Below are 12,350 nucleotides of genomic sequence, written 5' to 3' on the forward strand. Positions count from 1 at the left end.
CTCCTTATGCTCCTCCTCCTCCTCCTCCTCCTCTTCATCCTCATCCTCCTTCTGCTCCTCCTCATCCTCATCCTCATCCTCATCCTCCTTCTGCTCCTCCTCCTCATCATCATCATCCTCCTCCTCCTTCTGCTCCTCCTCCTCCTCCTCCTCCTCCTTCTTCTTACACCCGACTCCGCTGTTTTCCTGTATCTTATCTTCTCTCCTTTCTCTTTCTACAAGTCACTCATTTTTTATTCGTTGGTTAGATCATTGTCCGGTTAAAAAAAAAAAAATTCTCTCTCTCTCTCTCTCTCTCTCTCTCTCTCTCTTCCTGAAAATCTCTGTTATTCTTCCCTGTCTGTGTTTATGAACCTGATATTCCTCTTTCTCTTCTTTACACACACACACACACACACACACACACACACACACACACACTTTAACCTTTCCACACACCCCTTACCCGTTTGTGGTCTCCCTCCTCTACTATATGCGTACCTCCTCCCGCGCGCACACACACACACACAGATACACGATAAGGATGGGAGGGTAACATTTACGTATTACACACTTGGAGAGGGAGAATTAATGCCAATGTGTCTCATCCCTCTGGTAAACTGTTTAAATGCCAAGGTTACTGCGAAGACGACCATTGCGTTTCTCTCTCTCTCTCTCTCTCTCTCTCTCTCTCTCTGCGGGAAGGATGAGGAAACACAAACACAGAAGAGGAAATGGTCAGTATTTGAGAAAGATCTGAGGAACGCCAGAAAAAAAGAGCAGAGAGGAACGTCAGAAAATAAAGAACCAGAAAAAAGGAGAGAGAAAAGAAGAATCGTTCAAGTGTAAGGAAGTAGGATTCATGGTGATGAGAAAGTGTTGAGAAATATTACTTGATAAAATTATACAAAATGAAGGAAAGGAGATGTATGTGAAGAATGAAAAAAGAAAATCAAATACGTGAGGAATGAAAGAGGAAGAAAGAAAATCAAATCTGTGAGGAATGAAAAAAGGAGGAAAGAAAATCAAACCAGTGAGGAATGAAAAAAGGAGAAAGAAAAACAAATCTGTGAGGAATGAAAAAAGGAGAAAGAAAAACAAATCTGTGAGGAATGAAAAAAGAAGAAAGAAAAACAAACCTGTGAGGAATGAAAAAAGAAGAAAGAAAAACAAACCTGTGAGGAATGAAAAAAGAAGAAAGAAAAACAAACCTGTGAGGAATGAAAAAAGAAGAAAGAAAAACAAACCTGTGAGGAATGAAAAAAGAAGAAAGAAAAACAAACCTGTGAGGAATGAAAAAAGAAGAAAGAAAAACAAACCTGTGAGGAATGAAAAAGAAGAAAGAAAACAAACCTGTGAGGAATGAAAAAGAAGACAGAAAAACAAACCTGTGAGGAATGAAAAAAGAAGAAAGAAAAACAAACCTGTGAGGAATGAAAAAAGGAAGAAAGAAAAACAAATCTGTGAGGAATGAAAAAAGAAGAAAGAAAAACAAACCTGTGAGGAATGAAAAAAGAAGAAAGAAAAACAAATCTGTGAGGAATGAAAAAAGGAAGAAAGAAAAACAAATCTGTGAGGAATGAAAAAAGAAAGAAAGAAAAACAAATCTGTGAGGAATGAAAAAAGAAAGAAAGAAAAACAAATCTGTGAGGAATGAAAAAGGAAGAAAGAAAATCAAACCTGTGAGGAATGAAAAAAGGAAGAAAGAAAAACAAACCTGTGAGGAATGAAAAAAGGAAGAAAGAAAAACAAACCTGTGAGGAATGAAAAAAGGAAGAAAGAAAAACAAATCTGTGAGGAATGAAAAAAGAAGAAAGAAAAACAAATCTGTGAGGAATAAAAAAAGAAGAAAGAAAAACAAATCTGTGAGGAATGAAAAAAGAAGAAAGAAAAACAAACCTGTGAGGAATGAAAAAAGAAGAAAGAAAAACAAATCTGTGAGGAATGAAAAAAGGAAGAAAGAAAAACAAACCTGTGAGGAATGAAAAAAGGAAGAAAGAAAAACAAACCTGTGAGGAATGAAAAAAGAAGAAAGAAAAACAAACCTGTGAGGAATGAAAAAAGAAGAAAGAAAAACAAACCTGTGAGGAATGAAAAAAGGAAGAAAGAAAATGAAGGGCGTAAGAGGAAGAATGCAGTGATGGTTTAATAATAAGAAGCAAGAAAGTGTGACAGAGAAAGGGGAGGAGGAAAAACAAGTGAATAGTCGAGAGGAGATAGTCAACAGTTAGAAAAATAAATTGAGGACACAGAAAGGAAAACAAGTCTAAATATTAAGGATTATAAAAGGAAGAAATAAGAGAAAACTGTAAATATATAAGAGATCCCGTGAAAGAAAACAAATACATGAGTCTTACTGGATGATAAATAATAATGAAGAGAATAATAATAAAGGGAAATAAGAGAAGCAAGATAGAAGGGAAAACTAGAAAGTGAACATACAAATAAAAATAAATTATAATATTGACGGTGATATCTGGGGATTTAAATTTCACAAACAAACAAAAAATATATAAGGAAAGAAAAATAGAATCATTCGCTTAGTAAACCAAAACATAAACCTGAAGTCACCGGAGAAAGGGAAGGGGAGAGGAAGAGGAGGAGGAAGAAGAGGGAAGAAAGTGGAAGGAGGGAAAAATACAGCACGAAGGGAGAAAACAACATAAGAAAAAACAATAAAAGTAAAGAAGAAAGGATAGAACGCAAGAAAGGTAGAAAATGGAGGGAAGAGATGAATGAAGGAAAGTAGGAATGAAGGAAAAAATGTAGGAAGGAAAGGAACGCTGGAAAAACAGAAGGAAATGAAGATAATGAAATATGCAAGAAAAAAGAATATGGGAAGGAAAGGAATGGAGGGAAAAAGATGAAGGAAAGGAGAAACGATGCTAAAGAAAAGGAAGAAAGGAACGATGCTACACAGAAGGAGACGGAGATAAAGAAAGAAAGATGCAACACAATAAAAGAAAATGGAAGGGAAAGTAATGGAAGGAAGGAAGAAGAGGGAATGAAGGGAAAGAAATGAGAGGAAGGAAAAAACGAAGCAGCATAGAAGGAGAGATAAAAATAAGGAAAATGCAACAAATTAAAAGATAACAAAATAATAAAATGCAATGAAAAAAAAATAGGGAAAGAAGGATTTTACGCAAGAAAGAAAATGAAGGGAAAGCAAGGAAGGGAATGAAGATAATAAAGAGTTAGTGGAAGGTTAGTGGAGAGAAGGGAAAGCTTGCAGTCCGTGGAAGGAAGGAATGGAGGGGGTAATTGAAGAGGGAGGAAAGGGGTGGGGGGTTGGAGGTAAGGGTGGAGCCTGGAGGAGTGAAGGGTGTGGCTGGTGGAGGAAAGATGCTGGAGGAAATTTCTGGGCCCGTAGGAGGAAGGGGAGAGAACTGCGGAGAAGAGAGGGAAGGGAAAGACTGAGAAGGAAAAAGGTTACAAAGTGAGAAAAGGTGCTGGAGGGAATTCCTTGGCCCGTGGGAAGGAGAAGGAGGAGAGGAAGGAGCTAACAGGCTGTGATGACTACGGAGAAGGTTATGGAAGGAAAGAGAAAGATTGTGCAGTTACGAAGTGAAGAAAGGTTCTGGAGGGATTTTCTTGGCCCGTGGGAAGGAGAAGGAGGGGAGGAAGGAGCTATCAGGCTGTGGTGGCTACGGAGAAGAGAAGGTTATGGAAGGAAAGGGAAAGATTGTGGGAAGGAAGGAAGTTACGAAGTGAGAAATGAGAGAGAAGTATAAATATTAAGATGAAGGAAGAAGAGAAGGTTATGGAAGGAAAGGGAAAGATTGTGGGAAGGAAGGAAGTTACGAAGTGAGAAATGAGAGAGAAGTATAAATATTAAGTGATGAAGGAAGAAGAGAAGGCTATGGAAGGAAAGGGAAAGATTGTGGGAAGGAAGGAAGTTACGAAGTGAGAAATGAGAGAGAAGTTTAAATATTAAGTGATGAAGATATATAAAAGAGTGAAGGTTTATGTGAGGGATGAAACAGGAAACACGAAAATCAAGGACGCAAGAAGAAAAATGCAGTGATGAAAGGGAAAAAGGGAAAAAGGGAAAAATATATATATATAAGAGAGAGGGGTGAGAAGCCATGGAAGGATAAGTGAGAGAATCTGAGGCTTGATTTGACTTATTTAAACCTTTATTCAGAGTTTAAGGGAAGGAGAATCACTTTTGGGAGGATATGATCAGGTTAGGATGCTGCATTTGCTATGGGGAGAAATAGGAGACATCGTGAGGAGAGAAAGGGGAATGGGGGAGGTGGTAGAGGCTGGAGATGGAATGTTTGATGATACACAGGGAAAGAGAATGAGTATTGAAGGGAAATAAAAAGGAGGAAAACATGGAGGGTAAAGAATAGGGAATAGGGGGAGGTGGGAGAGGCTGGAGATGGAATGTTTGATGATACACAAGGAAAGAGAATGAGTATTGAAGGGAAATGAAAAGGAAGAAAACATGGAGGGAAAAGAAAAGTGTATCCTTGTTTAAAATATTGCATTAGGAGGATGTAAGGAGGAAAAGAAGAGGTTTCGTAAGAGGAGGGAGGGGCTGGTGGAGAGGAACGAGTGGCTAGGATGTTGTGGAGGCTGCGGGGAGGGAAGATAAGATGAGATTAGGATGTTGTATTTGATGTGAGGAGAGATGGAAGAGAGACTGAGGAAAAGGGAGAATGAGAAGCTGTGAGGGACTGGAGATAGGAAGGAGGGGGTTCGTAGGGTAGGAGAATGAGTATGCGAGGAAACAGTTGCTGGAGGAGTTAGTGAGGAGCAAAAAGAGTGAGGAGGGTTGTTTGGAAAGGAAGGAATATAGTGGGGAGGAAAAAAGAGGGAGAATAGATGGTTGGAGAAGTAGGAATAGTGGGGAGGAAAAAAGAATAAGAATGATTGGATGGTTGGAGGGGAAGGAATAATGGGGAGGAAAAAAGAGTGAGAATAGATGGTTTGAGACGAAGAAATTGTGGGGAGAAAAAAAAGGGTGAGCAGGACTAGTTGGAGAGGAAGGAGTGGCTAGGATACAATGGAGGCTGCGGGGAGGGAAGGGCGGGGCTGTGTGCTGTGGGCCGCTTAACTGTGAGTCTGGCAAGTGCAAGCGTTAGTGGGGCTCTGTAGAGAGGAAAATAAGAGGTTTTGTAAGGAAAGTAAGGGCTGGTGGAGAGGAATGAGTGGCTAGGATGCTATAGAGGTTGCAGGGAAGGGAAAGGAGGGGTTGTGTACTGTGGGCTGTTTAAGTGTGAGTCTGTCGGGTGCAAATGTTTGTGGGACGTTGTTGGGAGGAAAATAAGAGGTTTTTGTATGGAAAGTAAGGGCTGGTGGAGAGGAAGAAGTGGCTAGGATGCTGTGGAGGTTGCAGGGAAGGGAAAGGAGGGGTTGTGGGCTGTTTAATTGTGAGTCTGTCGAGTGCAGGAGTTTGTGGGCCGTTGATGAGGCAGTGACAGCCCCGCCCCACCTGACCCGAGGGAGGTGAAAGCCAGGTGTGTGTGTGTGGGGGGGGGGGGCCACGCGACAACACCGATCACCACAAGAACAAGAACAACAGTCACTACTAGTGCTACTACTACTACTACTACTACTACTACTACTATACTACTTCTACTACTGCTCTTACTGCTATCTGCGCAAACAATAGCATAATCTTTCCGAGCAAATAGTGAATGATTGAGTGGTTATCTCTCTCTCTCTCTCTCTCTCTCTCGTAAAGGCCAAAAAAGTACAATGAATCACCGTTGATGGATGGAGGTGCCGGCAGTGAGCGGGAAGGGCACAGCAGGGCAGTACAATGCGTGTCTGGATAGATGGCTAGCGAGTGTGTTGGGTATGGTAGCGGTGGAGACAGAGGTGGAGTGGTAGTGAGTGGGTCAGGTGGTGGTGGTGGCGGTGGAGGTGGAGCAGGTGGTGGTGGTGGTGGTGGGTGGGGTGCAGAAGTCACCTCGATGCAGACTCACCCCACTCCCCAACTCGGATAATTTTGGCTCTTCTCCCCAACTGGCCCCCCCCCCCAAAAAAAAAAACGATATCGGCCCAGTACGAATTCGGTGCTGGGTGAGGTGCAGGAGAAGTCACCGTGATACAACCTCGCCTCACTCCCCTACTCGGCTCGTATTGTCTCTTCCCCAAACTCCCCCAAAACAATTTCGGTCCAGCACGAATTCGGTGGGGGGTGAGGTACAGGAGAAGTCGCCGTGATACACCCTCGTCTCACACACCAACTCGGCTCATACTGACTTATCCCAACCTCCTTCAAAGCGATTTCGGCCCAGTATACGAATTTGCCCACACCACACCTCGCCCTTCCAACATTAGCGAAGTCATAACCGGTACAAGAGGTATTTCAATCATGCCTGTCGTTGGGTGTGGCGAGGGAGGGAGAGAAGGAGAGAGAGAGGGAGTCAGTCGGTCGCCCACTCAGCAACTCGCCTCTCTGGGTTGTCTCGCCACACCCCAAGAAACTGCCGTGGGTATACTAATTTACGCCCTGTTGTGGAGATTTGCCCCTCTCGCCCTCCACTTCCTACCCTTCTATTACCCACTAACCACCACCCACCTACTCATCCATCTCCATAATCCTCCACCCATCACCCATTTTACCTTCCATCTCCCGTCTCGACCTTCCATTAACTCCCCTCATCGTTCTGTTTCAAGGGACGTCTGAGAATGGAGGAAGCATCACCCTTAATTATCCTCTTTATCTTCCATCTCCACCATCACCATTCTCCATTAACTCCCCTCCCCATAGTCCTGTTTCTAGGGACATCTCAAAAGGGCGGAAGTTACGAGGTAGTTCTATAGGAAAACCAGTTCGACTTTTAGGGTTATATCATAAGACACTTCGTCGCCCAAGAACGCATATTTGACAAGGCTTTCGTAAGAGTTGTGGGCATTTCCAGGGGTAGTTTTATGACCCTGGTGGTAGTCTGACCCTTCCTCTGTACCGTGAACCTGAAGAAACACTCATTAGAACCCAATTGACTCCCTCTTTGATCTTTAGAAATGGCTGATGTCAGAAGCGAAACTGTCTTATAATACCGACCTTACTCTTTTCTTTCTTTATCTGTCTTTATGGTTACCTGTACGTGAGGGGGAGGCGCACATCCCAGGTTAATTGGTTTAGTGCCCAATCCTCTGTGTAACTTTGCTAACTCGGTTTTTCCTGTTTGTTTTATACGTAGTGATCGCTCTTGACTTAATGGAGAGCCTCGTGTATATTGATGAGCCTGTTCCGCCATGTCTCGTATTTCCTTTTACTATTCCTCTATGTTAGTATGTCTTCTTTTTCTTTCTTTCGGTTGTTTTCGTTAAGGGTCGTCACACCGGTTCGTCAGTTTCCATATCTTACTCTCCTTAGTGATCGCTCTTGACTTGATGGAGAGCCTCGTGTATATTGATGTGTCTGTTCCACTAAGTCTCGTATTTCCTTTACCATTTATTCCTCTATGTATGTCTTCTTTCTTTTTCCGTCGGTCTCGTTAAAGGTCGTCACACCGGTTCGTCATTTTCCATATCTTACTGTCCTCAGCATCTTCCTTTGTCACGCTAACCGCCTACAAGTCCCCCTCACCAAGGTCTAAATAACTCCTCAAATAAATAAATAACTCCTCACTATATAACCCTCCTCTTTGGCCTTCATCTTTTCCTCTTGTCTGCAGCTCCATCACCAGCATGCTTCTCCCGATATACCCAACAGCATCTCAAGCTCGACTCACTTACCTCATCTCCGAAACCCTCTGACCTGGGCTGTCCTTCTAATATACTAATTTATCTCACTCTATAAACATTCTCTTTGACCTTCATATCTTTAACTTGCCAGCAGCTCCATCTCCAGCATCCTTCATCTCAATCTCGACTCACCTCATCTCCGATCCCTCTGATCACGCCCGTCCCCTTGATATACTATTTTTTTGTCTTACCTCTGATCGTATTTGTATTCGTAAAGTATTGAACATTAGTCTATTTCTTTCCGCAGCAAAAATCATTCTCTAATATTCTTATGTATGTTGTAATCGCTTTTTGTTGAATAAGAAGCTTTGTGTAAAAATTATGTCTTCCACTAAGGTTTGCATTCCCAGTCATTCCTTTATTTGTGTTATGTAAAGTTTATAGATTATTCTCTTTATACAGTTTCAGCACAAATGCGTGTGCTGATATACTTAAGGTTACGTTGTGATTCATCTTGGCTTAGTTGAAAGTCTCTCGCACGTTTAATGCTCCACCAAGGTTCGAGTCCAAGGCCATTTCTTTAATCCGTATGTGTAAAGTATTAGTAATCAGTCTCTTTAATTCCTTTCAAAACAAATGCGTGCTCGGAATTAAATGTTTAATGACTTATATCCTTGACTTCGTGCATGACGCAACCACTCGGGCCTTTGCTCAACCATCTGATCGTGGAAGAAAAAGCAACAGAGAGAGATCGTCAAGGCAGAGCGGAGTGGGCGGAATGGAGCACTTCCTGAGCCGCGCACCGCTCACCTTGATCTTCGGGGAAAGTGACAGTGGCGGGCAGGCGAGGCTCCCGGGGCGGTCAAGGCTGTTTTGCTGGCCCACACGCACACCTTGGCGGCGACGGGTTTGGGCAGGTCTTTTTACGTCTTTTCTTCCTCCCCTGAACCACTTCCTTGCATGAGACAGCTGTGGAGAGAGTGTGGAGCTGTAGTCACTGGATTGAATGTCTCGTTCCTTGTGCCACACCACGCGACCTCCACATCACACAGAGGAACGAGTCTAGTCAGTCCTTCCTTTACTTCCTTTCCTTTCTCCTCTGGACCACTTCCTATCGTGAATAAGCTGCGGAGAGAGTGTGGAGCTGGAGTGGATGCCGCGCCTCTTGCACCCAGACTCTCGACATCCACATCACACAGAGGAACGAGTCTAGTCAGTCCTTCCTTTACTTCCTTTTCTTTCTCCTCTGGGCCACTTCCTATCGTGAATAAGCCGCGGAGTTGGAGTGGATGGAGTGGATGGCTTGCTTATTGTACCTTGACACATGACATCCACATCACACAGAGGAACGAGTCTGGTTAGTCTTTCCTTTACTTCCTTTTCTTCCTCCTTCCCTGGGCCACTTCCTCTCATTAAACGGCTGTGAGAGAGTGTGGATCAGGAGTGGATGGCTTGCTTATTGTACCTTGACACGACATCCACATCACACAGAGGAACGAGTCTAGTCAGTCTTTCCTTCACTTCCTTTTCTTCCTCCTCCCCTGGGCCACTTCCTCTCATTAAACGGCTGTGAGGGAGTGTGGATCAGGAGTGGATGTATCGCTTATTGTAACCTCATCACGCGATATCCACGTCACAAAGAGAAACGAGAATTTAATCAGTGTTTCCTTCCTTCCTTTCTTCCTTCCTTCCTTCCTTCCTTCTCTGGGCCACTTTCTCTACTGAAACAACTGTGGACATGGAGTGGAATGGGTGCTTTACTATCCTACCCCAACATGACAATTCCACATCATACCAAGAGACCGAGAGGGAATCACACACAGCACACTCAAACCTCGTCTTTTGACCCACTTCTAATGAAACAGCTGTGGGGATGGAGTGGAGTGGAGAGGGTGTTACACGCAGCACACTCACGCTTCTTAATGCATTGCTTCTTCGCCCTCCGATTCCTCTATAATGAGACGGCCGTGCATGTTGAGTGGATGCCCCTCTGCTGCACCCTGACACACAATACCCACATTACATACAGCGACGGGGCGAGAGAGGAGGTAACAAGACACACGGGAGATAAAAATACCCACCAAATGTACCCAACAATGAGAGCTGGAGATAAATGAGCCAATACCTTTAAGGGGAAGGGTGGAAGAGGAGAAGAAAAGGAAAACGGACACCCTCGCTCCATAAGACGTTTGGCCATTAGTTCCTGAGGCGCCGAGGAAGGTTACGTGTCACCCCATGATAATAATGTCATCCCTGCACAGCCTCATTGTCAGAAGGATAAGGTGGAGGGAGGGAAGGGTGGAGGAATGGACACTCGCTCGCCATTGAACTTCCAGAGTAGATAACCATCGGCTCCCGCGGCGACGAGGAAGGTTGCGCGTCAGGTAAAGATTATAAAACTACTCTTCCACACCATTATGCCCAGAAAGTCGTGGTTAAAAAGGAGGAAAAATGGAAGATTAGATATTTTATAAGGCTCGCTACAACACGACTATCAGTTCTTTCACGTTACCAAAGAAGACCGCGCCTCAATTAGTGAAATATTCCTCCTTTTCAACCTTATAGTCAGAAAATCGAGGTTAAAAGGAGGAAAATTGAAAGATTAGACACTTCACAAGACTCGCCAAAACATATGACCATCAGTTCTATCAGTTCCTATGATACCAAAGAAGACCGCGTGTCACTAATGATGAAAATGCAATTCTTTCATGACCTTATGAAGTAGAGCAAAGGGAGGAAAAATGGAAGATTAGACGTATTCACTTTATAAGGGGCGCCAAAACATGACTATCAGTTTTATCACGGCACCGAAGAAGATCGCGCAAAAGTTAATGATAAAAATGCTTCTCTTCTACAGCCTTATAGATAGGAAGTCGAGCAAAGGGAGGAAAGAGTGGAAGAATAGGCAGCCACTCTTCATGAGGCGCCCCGGAAGTCGAGCAAAGGGAGGAAGGAGTGGAAGAATAGGCAGCCACTCTTCATGAGGCGCCCCCAAAACAAATGACGATCACCATCTACGACACCGAAGAAGATTACGTGTAATTTAATGATAAAAAAAGGCGTCTCCCCCACAACATTACAAACAAAGTCGAAATTGGAGAAAGAAAATGGAAGACTAAACAACCTCACTCCGCAAGACTCCCACAGAAATGACCATCAGCTCCTGCGTCAGTTAAGATAAAAATGTTACTCCTCCACAACCTTATAGCCAGAAAGTCGAGAAAAGGGAAGGAACGAGTAGAACAACAGACAGCCACTCTCTATAAAGCTCTCCCAAAACAAATGACTATCAACTCCTACGGCACCGACGAAGGCCGCGCGTCAGTTAACTAAAAAAATGTTACTCCTTCACACGTCAGTTAATGATAAAAGTGTTCCTCCCGCGCAGCCTCGCCTCTGTCAGCCGAGGTCGCGCCCAGCCAGTCACAGATCGTGGCTCGCCGACGTTCATGCTTCGTTAAGGTCGTCACGTCTTCCTTGCAAAATGTAAAAGTACGGAGTCATCTTTTTCGTGTCTGAAGTTCGCGGTGCAATCAAGTGACTTTTTTTTCCTATTCTCATCTTCCTGGATTAGCGTTACTCACACAAAATTATCACTCAGAAACTCATCAGATCATCTTATTTTTATTTCTTTTTTTCGCTCGAGTGTCACCTACGATTATCAAACAAAAATTAACAAAACGTTTTTCCTTTTTCGGTCGAACGTTTCTTCCGTGCAATTGTTAGCCAGAAAAAAACTCCGCTGATTAGTAAGACAACTTTATTTTCTTTTTGCTTCACTTGAACTTTCCTCACCAGAAAAATCCAGCACATTACGAAAACAATTTTATATTATACTGATTTCACTCCAGCGGACGTTAATAACCAAATATTAAATAAATTACCAAAACCACATTTTCATCTATATGACTGATATCAACTTGTGATTACTAAAAAATGCACATTAGTAAAACAGTTACAACTTCTTTATCTTCATTTGCACGTTGCTTAAGTACGACATTTAACCAGAAACTCGAAAGATTTAACGATACACTTTCTACTCTCTTTTCATAACCAAAACTGAACAAGACAACTAAATATTCCTTTCTTTTTTACTTGAATATTACCTACATGCAACTATTACCCTAAACTCAACACGTTAACACAGACATTATATTTTTCTTTTGTATTCGAACACCACTGGAATTAAGCCCGGAATAGCAGAGGCGGGGAGCAGCCAGACGCCTTGATCACCTGTGGACAATGGCTTGATCTTTGGTTACACGGACGAGTTTTTGCTTGGCGTTCATTCGAGTGGTTGCAGCGAGGTGCGTGGGTGGAAACGCAGTGGGATCTCATGAATAATTATAAGTAGGAAGATATTCGTGACCTCTGGCAAAGTGTAAGAGGTGAAAGAAAGCTCCGTAGTGCCCGTGATGTATTACAGATAAGGGGAAAGTTATTAATAGACTCTGATGTAATAAAGTGGTTGGGAATAAGAGAGAGAAGACGAGGAAACCAGAATTGTTGCTTTGTGTGTCAACGATTCCGTGAGAACAATACAGGTGACCCAGGAACAGGTGTGTGTGTGTGTGTGTGTGTGTGTGTTTGTGTGTGTGTAACAGGTGTGTTCCCAATACGTGAAGCTTCCGACAAGGCTTCTCTCTCTCTCTCTCTCTCTCTCTCTCTCTCTCTCTCTCTCTCTCTCTCTCTCTCTCTCTCTCTCTCTCTCTCTCTCTCTCTCT

At 43.2% G+C, this 12,350-nt stretch overlaps 1 protein-coding gene and 1 long non-coding RNA gene across 5 annotated transcripts in view; one reads left to right on the top strand and one right to left on the bottom strand.

Annotated features, from left to right (window-relative positions):
- The window catches only part of LOC126980370 (uncharacterized), a 66,831-nt gene that overhangs the window by 42,424 nt on the left and 12,057 nt on the right, over nucleotides 1-12,350 (top strand). The gene's annotated exons all lie outside the window — the stretch shown is intronic.
- On the bottom strand, nucleotides 1,065-3,149 carry LOC126980374 (uncharacterized). The gene is made up of 3 exons (XR_007733140.1): nucleotides 1,989-3,149; nucleotides 1,368-1,403; nucleotides 1,065-1,298 (listed from the first exon to the last, which is right to left on the bottom strand). It is a non-coding gene; the product is annotated as an uncharacterized LOC126980374 (long non-coding RNA).

Source organism: Eriocheir sinensis, chromosome 44 (genome assembly GCF_024679095.1).
Source record: "Eriocheir sinensis breed Jianghai 21 chromosome 44, ASM2467909v1, whole genome shotgun sequence".
Lineage (NCBI taxonomy): Eukaryota > Metazoa > Arthropoda > Malacostraca > Decapoda > Varunidae > Eriocheir > Eriocheir sinensis.